Consider the following 12,447-nt stretch of genomic DNA (forward strand, 5'->3'; position numbering starts at 1 on the left):
TAATCCCGTAACCCGTCGCCACTGTAAAGTCCTGTCCCCTCAGTACAGATTCACACGAGGCATGTCGTGAAGTCAAGGTCACTTTGGACCTGCACCTTTATTTCACAGCTCTGGAATGCCGCACTTGCCTGAGACCTGCCCTTATATACCTGTCTCTTGCAAGTGCACCCCTGGTGGTAAGGTATGCTGGTGGTTACAGGTCATATCTTATTACAGTCATGTATAGCATGTTAGGATACAGTTATATATAATAATGTAAGATACATTACAGCATGGGTACAAATTAGCAAAATCTGGATTCAGTTCTGACATCAAGAAGCATTTCGTCACACCATTGATCTGCTTCCAGGTAGTGTAGTGGAGACCAGAACTCTGGAATTATTCTATTGGCATTTGGAGGCTGTGATGGATGAACACACATGCTTGCCTCTCTCATCTATTCTTAGCTCTGTGATATGCTTAGTTCATGGGCCACTTAGGACCAGCAGGTTCTGACAGCTCGGTTTCACAACCATGTTAAATCCTGTGCAGCAACATGAACTACTGTAGTATAGTTATCCATGCAGCAAAAATATAATGATTGGTTAGAGCATCTCACAGCAATCTACATACATAATAAACCAGCTTGATCTGACCTGTAGAAGTAGTGTGGTGCATAATTAACACCTGACAAATAAGGCAAAAGTAACATATAGGCAGTGAACAGGCAAATTAAATCTCACCATCATATAACAGCTCTGTACTACTGATTGCTATTCTTATTGACTAAAACACAACGATAAAGAACCATGGTGTAGGATATAGCCAAGAACACCGATACATGCTTCAGGACAATGAGGCAGTTGGGAGACAAATCCAACAAGTCGGAATATTCAAAAAAAAAGTCTTGCCTTTATATAGCGCATTTCACGATCTCATAAAAACATAAGATTTAGGAGCAGGCCGTTTGGCCCCTCGAGCCTGCTCCACCATTCAATAAGATTATGGCTGATCTTCTACCTCAACTCCACTTTCCTGCTCTATCTTCATATTCCTTGATTCCCTTAATATCCAAAAATCTATCGATCTCTATCTTGAATATACTCAATGTCTGATCATCCACAACCCTCCAGGATATAGAATTCTAAAGATTCACCATCCTCTGGCTGAAGAAATTTCTCCTCATCTCAGTCCTAAATGGCCAACCCCTTATTCTGAGACTGTGATCCCTGGTTCTAGACTCCCCAGCCAGGGGAAACATCCTCCCTGCATCTACCCTGTCAAGCGCTGTAAGAATTTTGTATATTTCAATGAGATCACCTCTCATTTGTCTAAACTCTACAGAATATAGGCCTAGTCTACTCAATCTCTCCTCATAGGACAATCCCCCCCGATCCCAGCATCAGTTTGGTGAACCTTCGTTGCACTCCCCCTATGGCAAGTATATCCTTCCTTAGGTAAGGAGACCAAACTGTACACGATACTCCAGGTGCCGTCTCACCAGGGCCCTATATAATTGCAATAAGATATCTTTACTCTTATACTCAAATCCTCTTGTAATAAAGGCCAACATACCATTTTCTTTCTTAATTGCTTGCATGCTAACTTTCAGTGATTCTTGTACAAGGACACCCAAGCCCCTCAGGACATCTCAAAGCGCTTTACAGCCAATTAAGTACTTTCTAAGTGTGGTTACTGTTGTAATGCAGAAAACGCAGCAGCCAACTGCACAGAGCGTACTCCCACAAACAGCAATGTGATAATGACCATCTAATCTGTGTTTGTTATGTTGATTGAAGGATAAATATTGGCCAGGACACTGCGGAGAACTTCCTGGTGGGAAACAGTATATAATGTAGACCAGCATCCGTGCTATCGCTTGTTATCTGAATATATCATTGTCGCTCAGATTGTGACACCAGCGGTTTTGCTCATTTTAGTCTGTTGGTTTGGAGGTGTTATAAAACGCTAAAATACGAAAGTAGATAGCATGAAATGGCAGCTTTATTAAGGGAATGATAATAGTGACAATAATGATGTATTAGAAGTTCTACTCCCTCTAGTTGGGGATTGTTGACATTTTTTATACCATTGAAATATAATGAATTAACTTTTTTAAATCACTGTTAGATGGTCTTAGATGGAAACCTCAATAACAGATGGCCTTAACTGTTAACAAATGATTTAATTGCATGTTTTGACTGTTGATTAGAGGGAGGTCACGTCTAATTCTGGGTGAACAAGGACACAGTAGTCTGTGTAAGATAATGGCTGATTGAAGCTAGACAGGGTGGAGTCAATCAGGCAGTGTGTGATGAGTTTTGGCTGAAGCAAGAACATGTGTGCACAACAAAGCCATAGAAAAGGGTATAAATAAAAGAGCGCGAACAGAACAAAACACGCCAGATTTGAACAAGACCTAATATGCTGTGCTGCTGTCCAAAGACTCAGATCGGGTAATACTGACCTTGATTCTGTTCATTGTTGCTTGAATGGTGTGTGCATGATTTATTCTGCTAATGTTGCAATAAAGCTTTGTTTTACCCAATTGGGATTGCTAAGTCGTATCATTATCAGGGTAACCTAAGACCGAGCGTCCCTGACACAGGGACAATGGATATAATCTAGAAGACTACATAGAGTAACTATTGGGGCCAAAATTGGTGAAGGCCAAGGGCCACCAAAGGACCGCCGATGGCCACCCTGATGGTACTTTGGGCGGGAGTTTCAGCAGCGGTCCTTCCCTCTCTGGCGCCAACTCCCGCCCGCTCCAATCTGGCATCTCGTGCCACATGGCTACTCGCTGACATGAGCAGGCAGTTCCCGGTGGTTTTCCCCTCCTGCCAGCTCCAACCCAAGTGCAAACTGGCACAGAGCGGAACCCGAAGAGGAATGTCGGCAGATCTCGGCGGCAGTCAGTGGTAAGGCCAACAATTTCAGCCCCAAGATGTGGTATTTTTGTTTATCAAGCTAAAGGAAGGCAGTGCTAAGGCAGACAGTAATTTAACATCAATAGAACAGATGTAACACTACACTGAGAATGATTATGGAAGGTTCGAAGGTTATGCTAAGAGGGTCAGATGAATTGTGCTGGGAGGAGGCTCATATGGAGCATAAACACAGGCATCAACCAGTTAGGCCAAATGGCTTGTTTCTGTGCTGTATATTCTATGTAATTCTCTGAAAAAGCATCCCCCAGTATGAGTTTTTCCATTTCCAAACTGTCTATTCTAAAAGCCTTCTCTTAGTTAAAGAGCTGAATCCAGACAAATTGTGCCAAATTAGAAGCCAGTTTTAATCCTGGACTCCACAGGGGTGAAATTCCTCCTCAATAATTTTAGTAGCAAAATCAGTAAGAGCTAAGAATAAAAAATTAACAATGCTCAGCAATGTTTCACATGTTTACTGCATAACACACTATATGCCAAAACTCAAAATCCAATTGGTTTTCTTTATCAGAAAATGTTGGAAATACTCAACAGGTCAGGCAGCATCTGTGAAGAGAGAAACAGAGTTCACGTTTCAGGTCGACGACGAAGGGTCATCGGCCTGAAACGTCAACTTTGTTTCTCTTTCCACAGATACTGCCTGACCTGTCGCGTATTTCCAGCATTTTCTGTTTTTATTTCAGATTTCCAGCACCCGCAGTATTTTGCTTTTGCATTGATTTTCTATATCTATCAAATTCAAGTGTTGCTGAGCATCCTGGAACCTGCAATACTGATCACTTCAAGTGGCAAATAATATAGTTTACGTGCCTCTGCACTTTGTAAATAAACTTTGCTTTGACCACTGGGAATGCTACTATGCCATACAAATGTTTCTATTTGCCAGGTGAGCTTGTGGGATGTTTGACTTTTGCCCACTGGATAATGAATTTGCACTATTCAAACTCATTTCAATTAGGACCCGAGCAGTTGGTGAGAGAGAAGCATTCATCCCAAAGTCAACATCTTACTAACTCGAGATAATGAAGAGTTAACTCTCAATACTATTACCAAATGACAAATTGGTTTGTTGTGGTTTGAAGTTTTGTGGGCTGGTTCTTGTTGCTCTTTGTTGTAATTAGCAGCTAGTGCTGGAGATGCATTAATGACCTGGATTTTCCACCTGGGCAGGTTAACCACTGGAAGACACCCAATCTCCTGCTCCAACTGTGCCGTGACCTGGGTCCAGTATTCTCCATTAGGCCTAATTAAAAAGGTGGTTCCCTGCCACCAAGAATAAAGATCCCGCTAGTGTGAAGGAGGAGGTCAGAGGGGCTGCAATGGGGTACCCGCTGAAGCACAAAATGGATTGTTACTGCAACCCTATCTTGGCAGTCCCTGGGGGTCTGCATTGGCACAGGTGGCAGGCAGAGAAATTGGGTAGATTACTGAATTCCCACTGCCATCATTTATATGATGGTAGAGGCCAACATCCCTAGCATCAAAGCACTGACCACACTCGACCAACTCCATTGGGCGGGTCACCTCGTCCACATGCCCGACACGCGACTCCCTAAGCAAGCGCTCTACTCGGAACTCCTACACGGCAAGTGAGCCCCAGGTGGGCAGAGGAAATGCTTCAAGGACACCCTCAAAGCCTCCTTGATAAAGTGTAACATCCCCACTGGCACCTGGGAATCCTTGGCCCAAGACAGCCCAAAGTGGAGGAAGAGCATCCAGGAGGGCGCTGAGCAGCTCGAGTCTCATCGCTGAGAGCATGCAGAAACCAAGCGCAGATAGCGAAAGGAGCGCGCGGCAAACCAGTCTCCCCACCCACCCTTTCCTTCAACCACTGTCTGCCCCACCTGTGACAGAGACTGTACAGCATTGGACTGTACAGTCACCTGAGAACTCACTTTTAGAGTGAACATAAGAACATAAGAACATAAGAATTAGGAACAGGAGTAGGCCATCTAGCCCCTCGAGCCTGCTCCGCCATTCAAAAAGATCATGGCTGATCTGGCCGTGAACTCAGCTCCACTTACCCGCCTGCTCTCCATAACTCTTAATTCCCTTATTGGTTAAAAATCTATCTATCTGTGATTTGAATACATTCAATGAGCTAGCCTCAACTGCTTCCTTGGGCAGAGAGAATTCCACAGATTCACAACCCTTTGGGAGAAGAAATTCCTTCTCAACTCGGTTTTAAATTGGCTCCCTCGTATTTTGAGGCTGTGCCTCCTAGTTCTAGTCTCCCCGACCAGTAAAAACAACCTCTCTGCCTCTATCTTGTCTATCCCTTTCATTATTTTAAATGTTTCTATAAGATCACCCCTCATCCTTCTGAACTCCAACGAGTAAAGATCCAATCTACTCAATCTATCATCATAAGGTAACCCCCTCATCTCCGGAATCAGCTTAGTGAAGCAAATCTTCCTCGATTCGAGGGACTGCCTATGAAGGTGATGATGATGGTAGAGGGGGAGCGAACCAGCAGCCGACAGTCTTCCGTGCTGAGGCAGAGAGAGGGAAAACATTTAGGTTGGGATGCAGAGGCAGCAGTACTCCTCCTGTCTGATTGTCCACAGTTTCTGTTGCCATACCACCCAATTTGGGATAAAATAGCAGAAAAAATCCAGGCCAACATATCCTTCAGTAAATCTGTTATATTCAGAACCAGATTCAGTCACCAGAGTAAAATGAGATTTCAAATAATTCTAGATCAAATTCTAAATTCCTGTTAATTCCAAACTTATTTTGCAGTTTGCATTTTTTAGGAATTTTTTGTGGATTGTGTGACAATATACATTAATGATTTAGATGAAGAAATTGAGTGCAATATCTCCACGTTTGCAGATGACACTAAGCTGGGTGGCGGTGTGAGCTGTGAGGAAGATGCTAAGAGGCTGCGGGGTGACTTGGACAGGTTAGGTGAGTGGGCAAACGCATGGCAGATGCAGTATAATGTGGATAAATGTGAGGTTATCCACTTTGGTGGCAAAAACACGAAGGCAGAATATTATCTGAATGGTGGCAGATTAGGAAAAGGGGAGGTGCAACGAGACCTGGGTGTCATGGTACATTAGTCATTGGAAGTTGGCATGCAAGTACAGCAGGCGGTAAAGAAGGCAAATGGTATGTTGGCCTTCATAGCTAGAGGCTTTGAGTATAGGAGCAGGGAGGTCATACTGCAGTTGTACAGGGCCTTGGTGAGGCCTCACCTGGAATATTGTGTTCAGTTTTGGTCTCCTAATCTGAGGAAGGACATTCTTGCTATTGAGGCAGTGCAGCGAAGGTTCATCAGACTGATTCCAGGGATAGCAGGACTGACATATGAGGAGAAACTGGATCGACTGGGCCTGTATTCACTGGAGTTTAGAAGGATGAGCAAGGATCTCATAGAAACATATACAATTCTGACGGGACTGGACAGGTCAGATGCAGGAAGAATGTTCCCGATGTTGGGGAAGTCCAGAACCAGGGAACATAGTCTAAGGATTAGGGGTAAGCCATTTAGGACTGAGTGATGAGAAACTTCTTCACTCAGAGAGTTATTAATCTGTGGAATTCCCTACCACAGAGAGTGGTTGATGCCAGTTCATTGGATATATTTAAGAGGGAGTTAGATATGGCCCTTACGGCTAAAGGGATCAAAGGATATGGAGAGAAATCAGGAAAGGGGTACTGAGGTCAATGATCAGCCATGATCATATTGAATGGTGGTGCAGGCTCGAAGGGCCGAATGGCCTACTCCTGCACCTATTTTCTAAATTTCTAAATCCAGATTTTCTCCATTTCTGCATCACTCCTCGCATACAAAGACACATATGAGATTTTACAGGATGGTGGGGGAAAAGCTACACCAAAGCAGGAGAAGAAGGGTTGAGTTGATGGAAGCTGAAGAGAAGAAGGCTTTAGAAGCCTTTTGAAAGCAGAGAAGGTGACAATATGGAGGTGTTGCCGAGGGAGTTACAGAGGTCAGGGGCATGGTGACTGAAGAAGACTTTCTGACTGAGCTGCTCTGTTGGTGGAACACAGTACAAGGAATGAACTGGTGTCGGAGGAGTGAATGAGGTGCAGAGAAACGTACAGGAGATCACTGAGGTGGAGCGGGGTGAGGCTGAGGAGGGATTTGAAGGTGAGAACAAAGACCTCAGGCAGTGAATTTCTGCGGGAGTTTTCCCACTCGGCATTTACATTGTTTAGCCAGGGTTTCTGCAGCTCTTCCGCTCATCCCCTCGATTTACTGGGGCCAGAGGAAGAGTGGAGCTTGGTGAGGATGGTTGCGCAGGCCTTTGAGCAGCTGAAGATTAGTTGCTGTTTGTGGAAAGTGAAGGCCAGCAAGGAGAGTGTCAGAGAAATCAAACTTTGAAGTTTGAGGAGTAGATGGAAGTAGTTAAACCTACTGACATTTTTGTTAGAGGATTTTGGCCTTGAAATAATGCTGTGCAAATATTATTGAACAAACGCTAAACATGTTTGTGTGCATTTCCGTGCCTCCTATTTCAGTGGAGGTATTAACTTGTTTATTTTAAAGGGGTTACTGCTCTGATTAAAATTAGGGGAAAAGAAGTTCATACAAAAGAGCTCACATGCAGATTATTCACACTTCGTTTGCTTAAAGGCTATTGTGAGGAAAGGCAAATGTGACCACTGAGTTCAGTATAGTCTTGTTAGCAATACTCTGCTGTAATAGTACTGTGATAGTGTATGGCCCAGCTATTTGCCATGGCAACAGGTAGCATGTTTCTGAATAGTAAAAGGAAGCGTGAGACTTTGATTTTCAGTTTTTCTGTTTATGGCCTTGATGCCACTGTAAGCTATGGTTGCTATGGTTACATCTTCTGCTTGCTGGTGCTAAAAGTGAGCATGCGTTATTTTTTATATAATCCCGATTTTGCTAGATTTCAAAATATGCCCAACATTAGAAACCAATAATCAAAATAAGAGACACAAGCAAATACTGTAACAACACTTTCTTAATAAAAGGAGGGGAATATGCAGACTAATTGAGATCAACTGTCACAAATATATCTGCAAAATGACGCAATCAGTAATCTTAATTCCACTATTTGTAGCTGCCATTAGAGGTGTTGCTTACCCATGGCACATCTGCCCAACGTCGTGTTCATAAAACACGACATAATCGTTCATATTTGGCTAAATTCTGGCCTTTTAAATTTTTTTACATTCGTTCCTGGGATGTGGGCATCGCTGGTAAGGCCAGCATTTATTGCCCATCCCTAATTGCCCTTGAGAAGGTAGTGGTGAGCTGCCTTCTTAAAGTCTGTGTGGTGAAGGTACTCCCACAGTGCTGTTAGGGAGAGAGTTCCAGGATTTTGACCCAGCGATGATGAAGGAACAGCAATATATTTCCAAGTAAGGATGATGTGTAACTTGGAGGGGAACTTGCAGGTGGTGATGTTCCCATACACCTGCTGCCGTTGTCCTTCGAGATGGTCGAGGTCGTGGGTTTGGGAGGCGCTGCCGAAGAAGTCTTGTCAAGTTGTTGCAGCTCATCTTGTAGATGGTACACACTGCAGCCACAGTACACTGGTGGTGGAGGGAGTGAATGTTGAAGATGGTGGATAGGGTGCCAATCAAGTGGGCTGCTTTGTCCTGGATGGTATCGAGGTTCTTGAGTGTTGTTGGAGCTAGCCAAGCAAGTGGAGAATATTCCTAGTTGCCACAGTATTTACGTGGCTAGTCCAGTTATATTTCTGGTCAATGGTGACCCCCAGGCTGTTGATGGTGGGGGATTCAGTGATGGTAATGCCATTAAGTGTCAAAGGGTGGTGGTTAGTTTCTCTCTTGTTGGAGATAGTCATTGCCTGGCACTTGTGTGATGCGAATGTTACTTGCCACTTGTCAGCCCAAGCCTGAATGTCATCCAGGTCGTGCTGCATGCAGGCATCGATTCATTACCTGGGGAGTTACAAATGGAAGGGAACACTGTGCAGTCATCAGTGAACATCCCCACTTTTGAACTTATGATGGAGGGAAGGTCATTGATGAAGCAGCTGAAGATGGTTGGGCCTAGGACACTGCCGTGAGGAACTCCTGCAACGATGTCCTGGGGCTGAGATGATTGACCTCCAACAACCACAACCATCTTTCTTTGTGCTTTGTGAGCAGATTGGATTTGTCCTGCTATTTGTGGACAGGACATACCTGGTTAGTTTTCCACATTGTCGGGTAGATGCCAGTGCAGTTTACAAACACTTCAGCCTTGTCTTTTGCACTCGCATGCTGGGCTGCACCATCATTGAGGATGGGAATATTCATGGAGCCTCCTCCTCCCATTAGTTGTTTAATTGTCCACCACCATTCATGACTGGATTTGGCAGGACTGCAGAGCTTTGATCTGATCCATTGATTGTGGGATTGTTTTGCTCTGTCTGTAGTATGTTGCTCTCCCTATTTAACATGCCTGTGTTGCAACTTCCCCAAGTTGGCATCTCATTTTTAGGTACGCCTATGCTGCTCCTAGCATCCTATTCTGCACTCCTCATTGAACCAGGGCTGGTCCCCAGGCTTGATAGTAATGGTAAAGTGAGGGATATACCGGGCCATGAGGTCACAGATTATGGTTGAATACAATTCTGCTGCTGCATATGGCCCACAGCGCCTCATGGATGCCCAGTTTTGAGCTGCTGGATCTGTTTTGAATCAATCCCATTTAGCACGGTGGTAGTGCCACACAACACAATGGAAGGTGCCTTCAGTGTGAAGATGGGTCTTTGTCTCCACAAGGACTGTTCGATGATCACTGTTACCAATGCTGGCATGGACAGATGCATCTGTGACAGATAAATTGGTGAGGATGAGATCAAGTAGGTTTTTCCCTCGTGTTGGCTCTCTCACCATCTACCCCAGGCCCAGTCTGGCAGCTATGTCCTTCAGGACTCGGGTAGCTCGATCAGTAGTGGTGCTACCGAGCCAATCTTGATGATGGACATTGAAGTCCCCCACCCAGAGTACATTCTGTGCACTTGCTACCCTCAGTGCTTCTTCCAAGTGGTGTTCAACATGGAGGAGTACTGATTCATCAGCTGAAGGAGGGCAGTAGATGATAATCAGCAGTAGGTTACCTTGTCCATGTTTGACCTGAAACCATGGGACTTCATGGGGTCCGGAGTCAACATTTGAGGACTCCCAGGGCCACTGTCTCCCGACTGTATACAGCTGTGCCACCACCTCCTGCTGGTGGGACAGGACATACCCAGGGATTGTGATGGAGGAGTCAGGGACATTAGCTGAAAGGACTGATTCTGTGAGTATGACTGTCAGGCTGTTGCTTGACTAGTCTGTGCGACAGCTCTCCGAATTTGGCACAAGGCCCCAAATGTTAGTGAGGAGGACTTTGGATGTGTCATTTGTCCGAAGCTGATGCTGTGGTTGATGCTGGGTGTCTGTCTGGTTTTATTCTTCTTATTGTTTTTTGTAGTGGTTTGTTGCAACTGAGTGGCTTGCTAGGCCATTTCAGAGGGCAGTTAAGAGTCAACCACATTGTTGTGAGTCTGGAGTCACATATAGGCCAGACCGGGTATGGACAGCAGATTTCCTTTCCTAAAGGACATTAGTAAACCAAATGAGTTTTTATGAAAATCCGATAGTTTCATTTTTATAAAATGCTGAGATTTCCAAATTAATATTATATTTGGGTGACAGATTTACAAGGGGTGGTAATTAGATGCACAGTGACTCACAAGACTGAATGCAACAGACAGTCATAATCTTGATTTCCTTGTTGGTCTGTATGGTTGCCCAAAGTGCACATTGTGGGTAGGAGTAATCACGGTGCACAATTCCTTCAAAACTCCCACTTTAGAGCATTTCCACAAAGTATGGAATAAATGACTCAATCCTTCACATCTCCAATACACTCTTGCCTTTGAGTGTCCCATTTTAAATGCCCTCACCAGGATAAGGCCTGTCATATGTTTCATTTTCATGTTTTGCAAGATGATACGAATTCCTGGAAGCTTTGACTACTTTCTTCCAGATGCTTGTCCATAGGGACCATTTAATTAGAGACCAATATTTGGGGCTCTGGTGCTTGAGGCCAACTGCTTTATAGCACAGATAGAAGCTGGATATTTACAGGAGATAATCTTGAGAATATAGCTTGAAGTTGTGCGTTGCAACTTTGCTGAGGTAAGGGAAAGTTTTTAGCTTACAGGGCTATTTTCCAATGAGATTCTGGCTTTAACTTCTCCCAGTCCACCTTCCCACAACCTCCCTAAGCTGTAAATATTAAAGTTGTAACTGCTATATCTTAAACTGATCAAATGGTATCATTAATCTACCCTCACGAAAATTCCTCAAATTACTGCCCTCTGGAGCAGGCTATCAATAAAAAAGACTTGCATTTATATAATGCCTTTCATGACCACCGAACGCTCCAAAGCACTTTACAGCCAATTAAATACTTTTTGAAGTGTAGTCACTGTTGTAATGTGAGAAATGCCTGTGAAAAATAAAAAATCTCTAGTGTGATCAGGATAATGTCACAGTGGGGCTAGAATTGATCTGCATAAATCGATCTTTGATATTTTTTGAATAAACTTTTAAAACAACTTTCCTGTGCCACCTTATAATCGGCCAGATTCCAGTCAAATATATGGGGATCTATCCTAATTAGATTGTGAAGGATTGCAATGCTAAAATGAGTAACAGTGAGATGAATTGGTAAACCTTACACAGACCTTGTACCAGCTTAAAGTGGGATGAAAGGGTAGTTACAAGCTGGGGAGCCAAGTACAATGTTTTCACCGACCCAGCAAACTTGGCCCAATACCAAACTTTCCTGTAAAACAAGTGCAGCCACTGTTCCGTGTCAATGGTCTATTATACATCAAGAGTGGGGCAGTCCCTGTAGACCATTACAACGTGAGCAGTGCAAACTTTTACAGAACACCCTAGGCACCTTGTGCCTGTCAGAAATATCACTTTACAATGATAGCCTGGGGCTTTTTCTCAACTTAAGGTTTCAGCTCCAGTACCCTGTGAGCCCTTCCAGTTTTTACCTTACACAAGTTGAAGTGAGTTTAAAATGTTTCACAATTTGCTTACCTGAAACAAGAACAGAAAATGTTGGAAACACTCAAAGTCAGACAGCATCTGTGAACATAAGAACATAAGAACATAACAGCAGGAGTTGGTCATTCGGCCCCTCGGGCCTGCTCCGCCATTCAATAAGATCATGGCTGATCTTCTACCTCAACTCCACTTTCCTGCACTATCTCCATATCCCTTGATTCCCTTATAATCCAAAAATCTATCGATCTCTCTCTGTCTTGAATATACTCAAAGACTGAGCCTCCATAGCCCTCTGGGGTATTGAATTTCAGAGATTCACCACCCTCTGAGTGAAGAAGTTTCTCCTCATCTCAGTCCTAAATGGCCAGCCCTTTATTCTGAGACTGTGCCCCCTGGTTCCTGACTCCTCAGCAAGGGGAAACATCCTCGCTGCATCTACCCTGTCAAGCCCTGTAAAAATGTTGTATGTTTCAATGAGATCACCTCTCATTTTTCTAAA

Source organism: Pristiophorus japonicus, chromosome 8 (genome assembly GCF_044704955.1).
Source record: "Pristiophorus japonicus isolate sPriJap1 chromosome 8, sPriJap1.hap1, whole genome shotgun sequence".
Taxonomy (NCBI): Eukaryota; Metazoa; Chordata; class Chondrichthyes; family Pristiophoridae; genus Pristiophorus; species Pristiophorus japonicus.